The 15,332-nt window shown below is 36.9% G+C and overlaps 1 protein-coding gene across 2 annotated transcripts in view; it reads right to left on the bottom strand.

The window, feature by feature from the left end:
• VWC2 (von Willebrand factor C domain containing 2) overlaps positions 1 to 15,332 on the bottom strand; it is a 149,328-nt gene that overhangs the window by 10,559 nt on the left and 123,437 nt on the right. The window lies entirely within an intron of this gene.

Here is a 15,332-nt window from a genome sequence, read left to right as displayed (position 1 = left end):
GTCATTTAATTTTTTTTTTTTTTTTGAAATAGAGTCTTGCTCTGTCACCAGGCTGGAGTGCAGTGGCGCGATCTCGGCTCACTGCAACCTCCGCCTCCCGGGTTCAAGCGATTCTCCTGCCGCAGCCTCCAGAGTAGCTGGGACTACAGGAGCATGCCACCATGCCCAGCTAATTTTCGTATTTTTAGTAGAGATTGGGTTTCACCATGTTGGCCAGGATGATCTCCATCTCTTGACCTCGTGATCTGCCCGCCTTGGCCTCCCAAAGTGCTGGGATTACAGGTGTGAGCCACTGCGCCCAGCCCATTTAAAATGTTTGTAAGAGACAACACTGTGACTTTCATTAACTATTCCATTTGGGGGCTAAAATCTGCAACCATTTGATTTAATTAATTCTAAATAATCACAGAAAAAGCATAACTAAGACCTTCAAAGAACCAGTCTTCTTCAGGACACTTTCGGCAGAGATAATCCTAAAACAAGCAAACTGCTTGAAGTGACATAAATTCAGTGTACTTTCCAGGCCTCCCAGGGCAGCTTTTCAAACTTTCCCATACATTGCAATGGCCTGGAGGGCTGTTGAAAACACTGTTTGCAGAGTTTGTGACTCACTAGGTTTGGGTTGGGGCCTGAGAATTTGCTTTGATAAGTTCTCAGGTGATGTGGATGCGGCTTGTTTGGGGATACGCTTTGAGAAGCACGATCTCAGTGTGCTGCAGGAGTGTATCTTTCACAATCTTCCATGAGAATCGAGGATCTCTGTAATTCTCAATCAATTCTATATCAGCCATAATATATCAGCCAACAAATGTGTCACATCTGCACTTTATGTTAAGATCAAGGACATGGAGAGATGGCTATCAGAAAGAGTTCCAATGTTAGTTAAAACACATTATTTTTTAAAAATTGATGGCTTTCTATTATGGTTTATACCTACAGACCTCATTCAACTATGAGCAACTGCTCTACTTCTACACCTCCCTCCAAAATTCAAACACTGGTAATTACTGCATCCTGGCCCTCAACTTCTGTCTCAGCAGTTTGCAAAATTCTCATTCTCCTCCCTTCTTTGCTTCTAATATCTTTGATAATGTGCTCACAACTAAAATGTGTTCAATTATAATGTGTGAAGTCATCAAAGAGATGAAAAAGGTCCATCTGCAAAATTTTAAAAAATGAATTAATCCAGCAAACTCCAGAATAACAGCTGGCCTTTGAATAATTCTAAGCACAATAGCTCATGTTCTGTGGTGCTGGCTTTCAAGTTCGCCCAGGAGGTGGAGGGCCTGCGCCTCTGGATGCCCAGCTCTGCACATGGCTCCCTGCTCGCATGTGCCCCCTTCTCCCTCCTTGAATTCTGTTTTCTTTTTTGTTTGTTTTGTGTTTGAGACAGGGTCTTGCTCTGTCACCCAGGCCGGAGTGCAGTGGCATGATCACGGCTCACTGTAGCTGCTTCAACCTCCTGGGCCCAAGGGACCCTCCCACCTTAGCCTCCCGAGTAGCTCCGATCAGAGGAGCACACCACCACACCTGACTAACTTTAAAAAAAAAATTTTTTTTTGGAGATATGAGGTCTTTCTATGTTGCCCAGGCTGGTCTCAAACTCCTGGGCTCAAGAGATCCTCCCGCCTTGGCCTCCCATAGTGCTGGGATTACAGGAATGAGTTGCCACACCCAGGCCTGAACTTTCTTTTCTTCTTGTCCCCTGCTCAGACACTGTCCTAAGATTCTGCCCTTGAACTCTTCTCTTTCAGAGAACCCAATAATCATTCATCTGCCAATGACTCCCAAATTATAGTTCCAATTGTACTTTCTTGCTTGAGCGCCAGTCCCGTGATTCCAGGGGGCCAGTATGTGCATTACCTGAAAACACCAGATTTATGATGTCTGAGCCCAGTGTCACATATCCATTAGTTTTGGTGAATTGTAAGACTTTAAATTCAAGACCCCTCCCCACCCAGTGGCCCCAAAAGGATATTATAGTCCTCTCTGCACTCCACCACACCCCACACAACTGGCCTCCACACTTTGCTGCCTTCCTTGCTCTGCAATGCATTTTCCTTAGTCCATAAGGCCAACAGTGCCACAGTGACCATTCGGATGGTGCCTAGGTTGTAAAAATTTCCCTAATTAGTCACATTTGGCTCGAGCTCTCTTTGGCATGCCTTCTTTTCTGTATCGTCTTTTTTTGCAGAGGTAAATTTGAAAATACAATCTGCTTTTATTTCACCCTAATATCTGTCAGTGTGCTTTGCACAGAGAAGCCACACCATAATTGCCCAGAAGGCCTGTATTATTAGATACAGATACTGTCAGGTCTCATCTCCAGACAAATCTGGATTAAAAATCTGGTACTTAATAGTTATGTGATCTGGGACTGATTAAATTAATTATCGTGTGCCTTAATGGGAATAATAAGACCTCACAGGGCCTCATGAGGGCTAAACTGGATAATTATATTTCACCTATCCTGTTGTTCTACAAATGCTAGCAAAAGTCTTTACCTGAATTAGTCTTTCTATGTCAGGGCAATAGTCACTTGTAATGAGCTTTTATCATTCTAAAGTTAACTCTTCATTTTGCATTTTACTGTAGAATATAAAATCTTTATTTTTCAGTCTTTTGCAACACACTGAAGTCTTTATTCTTTTTGATGTTTAAATTGTCCAAAATTTGGCTAATGGGAGATCTGGACATCAAGCTAACTCTCATGTCTTTTTGCCACACTCCTTTAATCGTTAAAAGCCTCTTTCATTTCTAAACTAAGAAGATATCTTCAGCTCATCTTGCCCATATCTGTAATTAACCTTCTCTCTTCCTTTTGGTGGAGCATATATTTAGAACAAAGACCTGGTTATCACATGTAGTATACTGGGGTGGCACTTCTAGGCCTTCCTGGGGGGCACAGATAGGAACACATAAAAACACATATGCATACATTTTTAAAAATTATAAATTCATATTAATTATAATTCAAAAATTTTCCTCTTAGATTTGTGTCTGTGTAGCTTTTCTCATACAATGAAACACTTTAAATTTAATGTATTTACTTATTTTGCTCATCCTATTGTATTTAGATTTTAATTATATATCTCATTTTACACTAAGTCTTGTAAATCAAAAATAAAATTCTAAGTCCCTCACCAATTGAATGGACCCCTCCTTGTGGACAAGGGCATTCCAAAGTTAGCCTGAAAACCTATCTCAGATCATGATGAGGTTTAGGCATTGGACATGCCTCATTATAACCTCCTCCTTTTGGAATTCAGGCACAGCTGACCAGCTTTACCATTAAAATAGAGATCTTAAAACTGACAAAACAGACTTTTTGTAGCAATAAGACACCAAATTCCAGCTTGACTCTAGTAGTGGCATCACATGACAGACAGTGGTCCCTGAAAGAAATAGATGTATTTTATTCCAAAATATATTTCTTTGACATATTTTGAAATGGCCCTGAGAGGCTGTCTTTTGTGGGGAAAATCCGTAGAGAATCCCCTTCCCTTTCCAGGTCTTTTCCCTCATCCAGGAAAGAATTAATGAAGAGTCTGGCACCTTTATAGGTCTGCTAAGAGCACTGAAGCCTGCTACTGGAGGCTTCACCTGCATGACAAAACTATGATCTCCACAACCACTTATCTTAACCCAGACATTCCTTTCTATTGATTCCAGGTCTTTATATAATAGCTCTTTCAAGCAATTGTCAATCAGAACATCTTTGAATACACGTATGACTAGGAAGTGGCCCCCATCTCCACCCTTAGTTTTGAGTAGTCCCGCCTTTCAGGACCAAACCAATATATACATTACATGTATTGATTGATGTCTTATGTCTCCCTAAAATGTATAAAGCCAAGCTGTGTCCCAATCACCTTGGGCACACATTCTTAGACTCTCCTGGGACTGTGTCATGGACCATGGTCACTCATATTTGGCTCCGAATAAATCTCTTTAAATATTTTACAGAGTTTGACTCTCTTTGTTGACAGACTCTTGTTTATTAAAATCCTTAATATATTCTATTTTTATCCTACTATTATGTAATTTAAAAATTACAATGCAAATGTCATTCCTAGTAATATATATTTTGCACTTCTTATAGTCAACATATTTTGCTCAAAAGTCACTTATCTCTTCTCTGTGTGGTTGTATTATCACGGGCAAACAGAATTAAGTCCATCTGTTCCCATTTATCCTCTCCACTTCCTCTGTTACCTCCCACCTCCAGCCATTATGTCGATCATTTTCAGTGATTTCTAATTTATCCTTCTAGTGTAACTTTTTTAAAGAATAAGCAAATTGGCCGGGCGCGGTGGCTCAAGCCTGTAATCCCAGCACTTTGGGAGGCGGAGATGAGCGGATCACGAGGTCAGGAGATCGAGACCATCCTGGCTAACACGGTGAAACACCGTCTCTACTAAAAAATACAAAAAACTAGCTGGGCGAGGTGGCGGGCGCCCGTAGTCCCAGCTACTTGGGAGGCTGAGGCAGGAGAATGGCGTAAACCCGAGAGGCGGAGCTTGCAGTGAGCTGTGATCCGGCCACTGCACTCCAGCCTGGGTGACAGAGCGAGATTCCGTCTCAAAAGAAAAAAAAAAGAATAAGCAAATTATTTCCTCATTTTTCTTTCACAAAAGGTAACATACTTCTTAATGCTATGTACTTTGCTTTTTTTCACCTAAAAGCATGTCCCAGCTTATTACTCCACATCCATACACAGACTCAGTACTTGTTCTTTATGACTCCATTGTGTGCGTTCACCGTTGTTTATTCAACATGGACTCTATTGATGGGTCAATTGAAACTGGTCCTCCTGCATTTAGGAAACATATAAATGCTTAGCACTTTTTTTAAATCATATGCTTCAGGCAAGAAAGAGATATAAAAATTATTGGAATTTATTACTAAAGCCTATATTCATATGGAAAAACGAAAAGCCAACGAAAACATCAAGTGTTAAAATGATTTAAAACACACAATCCTAGAGGCAGAAAGCAACAATTTACAAGCTGTTTCACATAAGAAAGTTGGTTTTATACACTTTCAAATATAGTTATATAGAGATTTATCTCTTTATCGTTGCTAAATGACTAATGAGAAGAAACATTGATTCTGGTTTCCCTTGCTTCAGTCACAACATCCAAACTAAACTTGGGGTGAAGGCGACACAAGCATCTGGACTTCAGATGTTTGTCCCCCATGGCTGTGATTAAAAAAAAAATTCTTCTTGATAAGAATTTTATGATAGTATGATTTATTAAATTTTTTTTGACAGTTAATATTTACTATATTCTTTAGCTCTTTGTTCTTTTTTGAATTTTTTGTCCTTATTATTATTTTAACTAGTTACCCTGTTACTGGAAAGGGGTCCTGATCCACACCCCAAGTGAGGGTTTTTGGATCTTATGCAAGAAGGAATTTAGGGTGAGTCCATAGAGTAAAGTGAAAGCAAGTTTATTAAGAAAGTGAAGGAATAAAGTGACAGGCCTCTAAGACAAAGCTAAGCCATCATATCCCCCGTGATGTGCACATACACATCCATATGGCAAGTTCCTGCCTTAACTGATGACATTCCACTACAAAAGAAGTGAAAATGGCCTGTTCCTGCCCTAACTGATGACATTACCTCGTGAAATTCCTTTTTCTGGCTCAAAAGCTCCCCCACTGAGCACCTTGTGACCCCCACCCCTGCCAGCCAGAGAACAACCCCCTTTGACTGTAATTTTCCTTTACCTACCCAAATCCTATAAAACAGCCCCACCCCTATCTCCCTTTGCTGACTGTCTTTTCGGACTCAGCCCACCTGCACCCAGGTGAAATAAACAGCCTTGTTGCTCACACAAAGCCTGTTTGGTGGTCTCTTCACACAGATGCCAGTGACATAAAGAATGGCTACTCCACTTAGACAAAGCAGCCCCAAGGGCTGCTGGCTGCCCATTTTTATGGTTATTTCTTGATTATATGCTAAACAAGGGGTCAATTATTTATGAGTTTTCTGGGAAAGGGGTGGGCAATTCCCAGAACAGAGGGTTCCTCCCCGTTTTAGACCATATAAGGTAACTTCCTGATGTTGACATGGCATTTGTAAACTGTCATAGTGCTGGTGGGAGTGTAGCAGTGAGGATGACTAGCGGTCACTCTCATGGCCATCTTGGTTTTGGTGGGTTTTAGCTGGCTTCTTTACTGCAGCCTGCTTTATCAGCAAGGTCTTTATGACCTGTTTCTTGCGCCGACCTGTTTCTTGTGCCAACGTCCCATCTCATCGTGACTTAGAATGCCTTAACCATCTGGGAATGCAGCCCAGTAGGTCTCAGCCTCATTTTACCCAGCCCCTATTCAAGATGGAGTGGCTCTGGTTCAAACACCTCTGACATCTCCATTAGACAGTAATTCTCTCATTGTAGAGTTTTCTATTGTATTGTAGTTTACAAAAACACAAAGTACAATGCACACAAACAAAACCCTTTTTTAAATGACAGAAATTAAGGTTTACCTCAAATTAAAATATATTATCAATGAAATTCTAAGAGGGAATGTAAACTTGAGGACATGCTATGTTTCGAATGTAAAAAATGAATATTTACCAAAATTTGCTTCCTTTTTGTTTATTTAGTCCCTGATGACTTTGAAGAACTATTGTCCTGGTTGTTTCACAGCGTGAGTAAAAGCAGTGGCACTGCTGTAGCAGTGGCTGCTGTGGTGGAGATGGCTGAGTGATGAATGGTCCCTTTCCATAGCTATCATTTACTCTCATGATAAGTACTATCTTTTACACCCCTTTTTCTAATACATCATAGAACTGCCCATGTTGAATACGCTGCTTCTGTCTTAACACAGTACAATTGAGGTGATGGAAGGTCAATTTGTGTTTCAAATAAGCTGTGTAAATGTGGACCCTTAAAAATTCCTAAAATAAGCTTTCTTCATCTAAAGTGATTTTTAGCTTAAGGAGGGGATTATTCAGATAACAATTAGAATTAATATATGCCAGCCTGGCACGATGGCTCACGCCTGTAATCCCAGCACTTTGAGAGGCTGAGGTGGGTGGATCACGAGGTCAGAAGTTCAAGACCAGCTTGGCCAAGATGGTGAAATCCCATCTCTACTAAAAATACAAAAATTAGCCAAGTGCAGTGGCAGGTGCCTATAATCCAAGCTACTTGGGAGGCTGAGGCAGGCGAATCGCTTGATCCCAGGGAGCGGAGGTTGCAGTGAGCTGAGATTGTGCCACTGCACTCCAACCTGGGTGACAGAGTGAGACTCCATCTCAAAAAAAAAAAAAAAAAATTAATGTATGCTATGTTGCTATTTTTTCCTGCTTCAAATATTTAGTTATGATGTAAAGTTACTGCTCTTGTAGTAGGTAAATTCTTTTTGAATCAAAACCACATAAAAGTGGTAAGTTATGAAAATTTAACCAAAATGTAAATTTGGATTTTTACAACAGATTTTAATTCCTGAAATTTTTAAAGCCTTTGTCCTATAAGCAGCATTCCTAATAATCAAATTGTGAGATTCTTTCAACCAAGTCCCTCTGAACATGTGTACCTACATGCATGTGCATTTATTTTCTTTATAAAAACATACTACTTTTTAAAAATTTGTTTTATTTTGAAATCAAACCTGGAAGTTGCGAAGGGAGTAGGAGGTCCTATGCACCCTTCACTCAGTTTTCCCAAAGTTACAGCTTACATGATTATAGAATGATATAGCAGTGAAGAATAAATCACTTAGGCAGATAGGGTATGGGAGTCCTCGGTAAAGCTTTTCCTTTTAATGCAAACCAGCCTCAAATCATTTTCTAAGGAAGAGCAGCCCGTAAAGTCGCACTGCAGACATAGACAAACAAGCTGGGAGCTTATAAGAGAGAATACCAGCAGGAACTATGGACTAGACATGTTCAAGATGGCAGCTCCATCTTCCCTACTCTGCCAGCCACGTGTATAGTAAGGAGCAGACAAGATGGCAACCGCCAAGGGGAGAGTTCATTTACAAAATAAGATTGGGGGGGCAACCAGCCTTCCCCCATGCTATGTAAACGTCACATCTGATCGAACCAATCTGTGAGACCTACATAAATGAGACACTGCCTCCTTAAGGCGGAGTATAAAATCCAGCGCATCTGCCACCAGCCAGTCTTTCCTTTCAGAAGTCCCTTCTCTCTCACTAGAGAGAGAGCTGTTCTCCTTTTTCTTTCTTCTGCCTATTAAACCTCCGCTCCTAAACTCCTTGTGTGTGTCCCTGTCCTAAATTTTCCTGGAGCGAGACCACAAACCCCGGGTATGTACCCCAGACAATGGTAGCCGCTTCAATAATAGGTGCAAAAAATCTATGTTATTTGATTGTATATACAACTTTGTGTAATCACCACCTAATCAAGACACAGAATTGTTCCATCACCACAAAGACCTCCTTCTGCCACCCTATATAGTCACACTGCATCTTCTCTTGCCCCACCATCTTTAATCCCTCAGGGCTGATAATATTCTCCATATCTACTCTTTTATTATTAAAAGAATACTATATAAGTGGAATCATATAGTATCAAAAGTGGGCTTTGGGATTGGCTTTTAAAACTCAGCATAAAGCCTTTGAGATCTATCCAAGTTGTGGTGAGTATCAATAGTTCATTCCTTTTAACAGGTAAGTTGAATTCCGTGGTATGGATGTACCACAGTTTAATAATTTAACAGCTGAGTGGCATTTTTTTTTCCAGTTTTGAGCTGTTATAAATAACGTTGAATATTTTCTGTGAACATAGTCTTTCTCCTAATTGAAAGCATAGGAGAAATACACATAACTACCAGAATTGCCAGATTGTGTGGTAACTGTGTATTTAGTTTTATAAGAAACTACCAAACTGTTTTCCAGAATGTCTATAAAATTTACAGTCCAACCACTAATCCAGTTTACTCACATCTTTACCAGCATTTGATCTTGTCACAAGTTTTTGTTTTAGCCATTATATTGATGTATAGTGATATCTCAAGTTTTAATTTGTATTTCCCTAGTGGCAAGTGATGATCATCTTTTCATGTGTTTGCCATTTTATACCCTCATCTGTGAAAGGACTCTTCATGTATTTTGCCTATTTTCTAATTGAATTGTTTGGTGTTTTCATTGTTGAATGTTGTGTTCCTTATATGTTCCAGGTACTGTTCCTTTATCAGATATGTGGTTTACAAATATTTTATCTGAGCTTGTAGCTTTCTATCATCTTAAAGGGGTCTTTGATGAAATAAAACTTTTATATTTCAAAGGAAAAATTTTATATTTCAATGAGGTCAAATGCATCAATTTTCTATCTTATGGATCATGCTTTTGATGTCCTAACAACTCATCAAGAAGCTGTACGTCCTAAACTTTTTCTCTTGTTATTTTATAAGAATGTTATACTTTCATGGTTTACATTTAAATCTATGATCCATTCTGAGATAATTTTTCATAGGGTGTTAAGTTTAGGTTTGAGATTCTTTTTTTTTTTTTTTTTTGTCTATGGATATCCAATTGTTACAGTGTCATTTGTTAAAACAAACAAACAAACAAACAAAAACTATCCTTTCATTGAGTTACTTTTGCACCTTTGTCAAAAATAAATTTGCTATACTGTTGCGGGTCTGTTTCTGTGTTCCCCCGTTCCACTGATCTATGTGTCTGTTGTCTTCACAATACATTTTAAATGAAGTGGAATGATTCTTCCCTCTTTATTCTATTCGAAAATTGTTTGTATATTTAGGACAACAGTTTTTTCATATGTGTTTTGCAAATGTTTTCTTCCAGTCTGTGGTTTGCCTTTCATTCTTTTCACAACATCTTTCAGAGAGCAAACATTTTTAATTTTAATGGAGGCCAGCCCATCAATTCTTTCTTTATTATTTGTGTTACTGATGTTGTATCTAAAAATTCATCACCAAACCCAAAGCTATCTAAACTTTCTCCCGTGTTATCTTCTATGAGTTTTATGGTTCTGTGATTTATATGTAGGTATATAATCTATTTTGAGTTAATTTTTATGAAGGGTGTAAAGTCTATGTCTAGATTTACTTTTTCACATGTGGATGCTCAGTTGTTCCAGTAACATTCGTTGAAAAAACTATCATTGCTCCATTGTATTATGTTTACTCTGTTAGCAAACAGTGTTCATGATATTTATCTGAGTCTATTTCTGGGCTCTCTATTCTGTTCCATTGATCAATGTGTCTATTCTTTGGCCAGTACAATACTGTCTTGATTACTGTTGCTTTATATTAAGTTCAGCTATGTTTTTCTCTTTCAATATTGTGTTGGCTATTCTACGTCTTTTGCCCCTCCAGATAAAAAAGGATCAGTTTTGATATCTACAAAATTGCTTCCTGGGATTTTGTTTGGGATTGTGTTGAATCTATTGCTCAACAACAGATCTTGATCATGCTGAGTCTTTCTGTCCATGAACTTGAAACACTCTCTATTTGTATAGTTCTATGATTTTTTTTTATATCAGAATTTTATAGTTTTCCTCATATAGATCTTATGTATATTTTGCTAATTTTATACCTAAATATTTCATTTTGGGGATAGTAATATAAGTGCATTATGTATTTAATTTCAAATTACAGTTGTCATTTGCTAGTATATAGGAAAATGATTGAATTTTGTCTATTAACCTTGTACATTGCAATCTTGCTTATTAGTTCCTGAAGTTTTTTTTCTTGATTGTTTTGGATTTTCTACACAGACCATCAAGTCATCTGCAAACAAAGACAGTTTTATTTCTTCCTTCCCTATCAGTGTATGTTTTATTTCTTTTTCTTGTCTTATTGCAGTAGTTGGGACTTCACTATGATGTTGAAAGGAAATGATGAGAGGAGATATCCTTATTTTGTTCCTAATCCTGGTGGGAAAGCTTTGAGTTTCTCAACAGTAAGTACGATGTTGTAGGATTTTTGTAAATAGTCTTTATCAAGTTGATGAAGTTCTCTGCTATTCCTAGTTTACCTTATCATAAAAGGGTGTTGGATTTTGTCAGGTCTTTTTTTCTACATCTACTGATATCATCATGTGATTTTTCTTCTTTAGCCTGCTGATGTGATGAATTATGGCATACCTGGGATAAATCCCATGTAGTTGTGATATATAATTATTCTTACACATTGTTGGGTTCAATTTGCTAATAGTTTGTTGAGGATTTTTGTATCTATTTTCTTAAGAAATATTGGTCTTTAGTTTTCCTTTCTTGTAGTGTCTATGTCTGGTTTGGTAATAGGGTAACGCTGAAAGAAACTGTAAAATATTGATATCATTTCTTTCTTAAATGTTTGGTATAATTCACCAGTGATCCCATCTGGGCCTGGTGCTTCCTGTTTTGGAAGGATGATAATTATTGATTATATCTCTTTTATATATGTAGACCTATTTGGAGTATCTATTTCATTTTGTGTGAGCGTTGGCAGATTGTGTCTTTCAAGGAATTGGTTCATTTCATCTAGATTATTAAACTTGCAGGAATAGGGTTGTTTGTAGTATTTTCTAAATTATCCCTTTAATGTCCATGGCATCTGTAATGATGTCCTCTCTTTTATTTCTTATATCAGCAATTTGCATCCTCTTTTTTGTTTTTAGCTTGGTGAGATACTTAGAACGTTTATTAATCTTTTCAATGAACAAGCTCTTGTTTTAATCAGTTTTCTCTATTGTTTTCCTGTTTTCAAATTAGTTGATTACTGCTCCATTTCTTTTCTTCAGCCTACTTTGAAATTAATTTGCTCTTCTTTTTCTAGTTTCTAAAGGTGGAAGCTTAGATTACTGGTTTTAGATTTCTTCTTTTCTACTTTATGCATTCAATACTACAAATGTCCCTATAAGTCCTGCTTTCACTCTATCCCACACATATTGGGGTTTTCATTTTTATTTAGTTTAAAATATTTTTAAACTTCTCTTGAGACTTCTGGGCTCCATGTGTTATTTATAAGTGTGCTGTTTAACATTCAAGTATTTGGGGACTTTCCAAGTCTCTTTCTATTACTTATATCTCATTTAATTCCCTTGTAGTCTGAGAACAGATATTGTATGATTTCCATTTTTCAAAATTTGTTAAGGTATTTTATGACCCAGAATGTGGTCTATCTTAGTGAGGGTTCCATATCATTTTGAGAAGAATGTGTATTATGCTATTGTTGATGAAGTAGTCATCAACAGATGATGTCATCAATAGATTGACGTCAATAGATGTTAATTATATCCACTTGACTCATGGTACTTTTCAGGTCAACTATGTCCTTACTGATTTTTCAGCTTCCCGAATCTATACATTTCTGGTAGAGGGGTGTGGAAATATCCAAGTATAAAAGTGGATTAACCTGTTTCTTCTTGCAGTTCTATCAGATTTTGCCTCATGTGTTTGATACTGTTTTCAGGCAAATGCATATTGGAGACCTGTGTGTCTTCTGAAGAATTGACTCATTTATCATTACATAATACCTCCCTCTGGCTGATAACTTTCCTTGTTCTGAAGTCTGCTCTTCCAGAAATTAATATAGCTACTTCTGCTTTCTTTTGATTAATCTTAACATGGTGTAACTTTATCGATCCATTTACTTTGAAGCTATACAGTAGTCCCTTTTTATCCATAGTTTTGCTTTCCATGGTTTCAGTTACCTATAGTCAACTGCAATCCAAAAATATTAAATGGAAAATTCCAGAAATAAAAAACTCCTAAACTTTATTTTTTTTTGCACTGCTCTAAATAGCATGATGAACATTCACACCATCTCATGTCATCCTTCCTGGTACATAAATCAGCGCCTTGTCCAGTATATTCTTGGTGTGTATGCTACTCACCATTATAAGGAGAAAACATAGTATGTGTAGGATTCAATACTATCTAAAGTTTCAGGGATCCATTGGGGGTTGTAGGAATATCTTTTGTGGATCAGGGGAGATAGTCTATGTGTCTGATTTCTTGTAGACAACAAATAGTGGTGTATTGTTTTTGATCCCCTTTGAAAATCTGTCTCTTGGTGTATTTAGCCCATTTATATTCAAAGTGACTATTAATATAGTTTGATTAATATCTGCTATATTTCTCACTATTTTCTATTTGTTGCATTTGTTCTTTGTTCCTATTTTTGTCTTCAACTTTTTTATGCTTTTTGTGGTTTTAATTTAGCACTTTATGATTCTTTCTTTATGATTTCTTCTTTCTTGGCATACATGCTATATTTCGTTTTTTACTTTTTATAGGGGTTGCCCTAGACTTTTTTACGCTTTTTGTGGTTTTAATTTAGCACTTTATGATTCTTCTTTCTTTATGATTTCTTCTTTCTTAGCATACATGCTATATTTCCTTTTTTACTTTTTATAGGGGTTGCCTTAGACTTTACAGGATACAACTAATATAAGTCAGCTTTCAACTAACACTAAACCACTTTGTGGGTAATGAGAGTATCTTACAATAACAAAATAAACCTAATTCTTTTTATCCATTGTCCCACTGCTATCATTCATTTCTGTTATACATAAGCTTACATAGGTTATATGTATATGGGGGTGTATGTGTGTGTATGCTTATGATATGTGTGTATGTATATACATCTGTAATGTGTTGTAAGAAAAAAATCACCACTCTAGAATTTTGTAGCCTGCAGAATTATCTTTCAAAAGTGAAGGAATAATAAAAACTTTGTCAGACAAACAAATATTGAAGGATTTATTGTTAGTAGACCAGCCTCACTAGAAATTTCAAAGTTCTTTAGCAGGAAAGAAAATCATATGGGTAAGAAACCCAGATCTAAATAAAGAAATAAGTAACATCACAGAAAGAACAAGTAAAGCTTTAAAAAAAAAAAAAAAAAAAAAAAAAAACTTTGATTTTTTCTTAATTGATTTAAAAGATAACAGTTCATAATAATAGCAACAATGTATTTATGTATGCTTATGATATCTGTGTGTTTGTGTATATATATACACACATATATATAAAGCATACATATATACACACACACGTATAAAGCATACATATACATACACACACATATATATACACACACACACACACATATATATAAAGCATATATAATAGTTGTACAGGAAGGCTATAGTGGGCTAAAGTTGGGTATTTCTCTTCCCCCAGATCAGTTAGGCTCTGGTAAGACCCTAGCAGGTTAAGTTCTGGTTAAACAGTTCTCCTGAGAACTGAGAAGAACACAATGCTCTGGAGTGTTTCAAATGGCTACTTTTCCCCTCCCGCTGCAAGAAGTATGAGCGAATTTTTCTCTAATATTCACTGTGAGAACCTTGTTGAGCTCCTGGCAGTTAAACTCAAAGTGTGGGAACTGTGACCCTATGACTGGATCCCCGTGGAGTTTTTTACTTTCAATTTTGTCCAGCAGGCTTCCAGCAATTCATCAGTTACTGGTTAGGTTTTCCTCAATTACAGTTTACATTGTCTTAACCCAATACTGGTTGCCATGGAGCTTTCTGCTCAGGTAAGTTGTGATTTTCTGTATTTGCCTGTAGATCTCTTCAATTTGGAGAGTAACAGTTTGTCCTGTTACCTCTGAGGGATCCAAGAAGAGTTGTTGATTTTTTAGTTTGTTTAGAGTTTTACTTGTTTTTAGGATAGAGTTGCAACTTCCAAGCTTCTACATGCCAGACTGGAAACTCTATTGATCAGTGTTTGAGAACTAAGCCAACTTTGGCATATCTGGAATAAACTCCCTGTGGTCTTGGCATGCAATTCTTCTTCTATATTGAAGTATTCCTTTTATCAATATTTTAAAAGAAATTTTGTGGCAGTATTCATGCAAAATATTGGCCTGTATTTTTTTCACTGTCTTTGGTTTTGGTATCAGGATAATAATAACTTCATAGAATGAGTTGGGAAATTATTGGATGAGATTCAGGGATACTAATTAATTCTTCTTTCAATGTTTGGTATTCTTCTTGAGTTTGAGTTTTAAAAAAATTATCAATCCAATTTTCTTAATAGTTCTCAGGTGAATTATTTCATATTGAGTGAATTGAGGTAGTTTGCATTTTTTGAGGACTTTATCGACATCTTCTTACTTGTTAAATTTATGTGCGTAGAGTTGCTGATAATATTCCTTTGTTTTCCTTTTAATGTCTGATGGACCTGTAATCATAGCTCCTGTTTTATTACTGATTTTAGTAATTCATGTCTTCTTTCTTTTCTTTCTTTGTGCTGCTATGTGTTTAATTGTCGATCTTTTCAAAGAACCAATAAGCTTCTGGTTTCATTGATTTTCTTGAGTGATTTTTTGTCTTCAATTTTACTGATTTTTGTTCTCATCTTTACTATTTTTTCTTTCCATTGCTTTTGGTTTATTTTGCTTTGC

Source organism: Papio anubis, chromosome 4 (genome assembly GCF_008728515.1).
Source record: "Papio anubis isolate 15944 chromosome 4, Panubis1.0, whole genome shotgun sequence".
Taxonomy (NCBI): Eukaryota; Metazoa; Chordata; class Mammalia; order Primates; family Cercopithecidae; genus Papio; species Papio anubis.
Note: the sequence above shows the minus strand (reverse complement) of the source record. Positions and strands in the feature narration are given on the sequence as shown.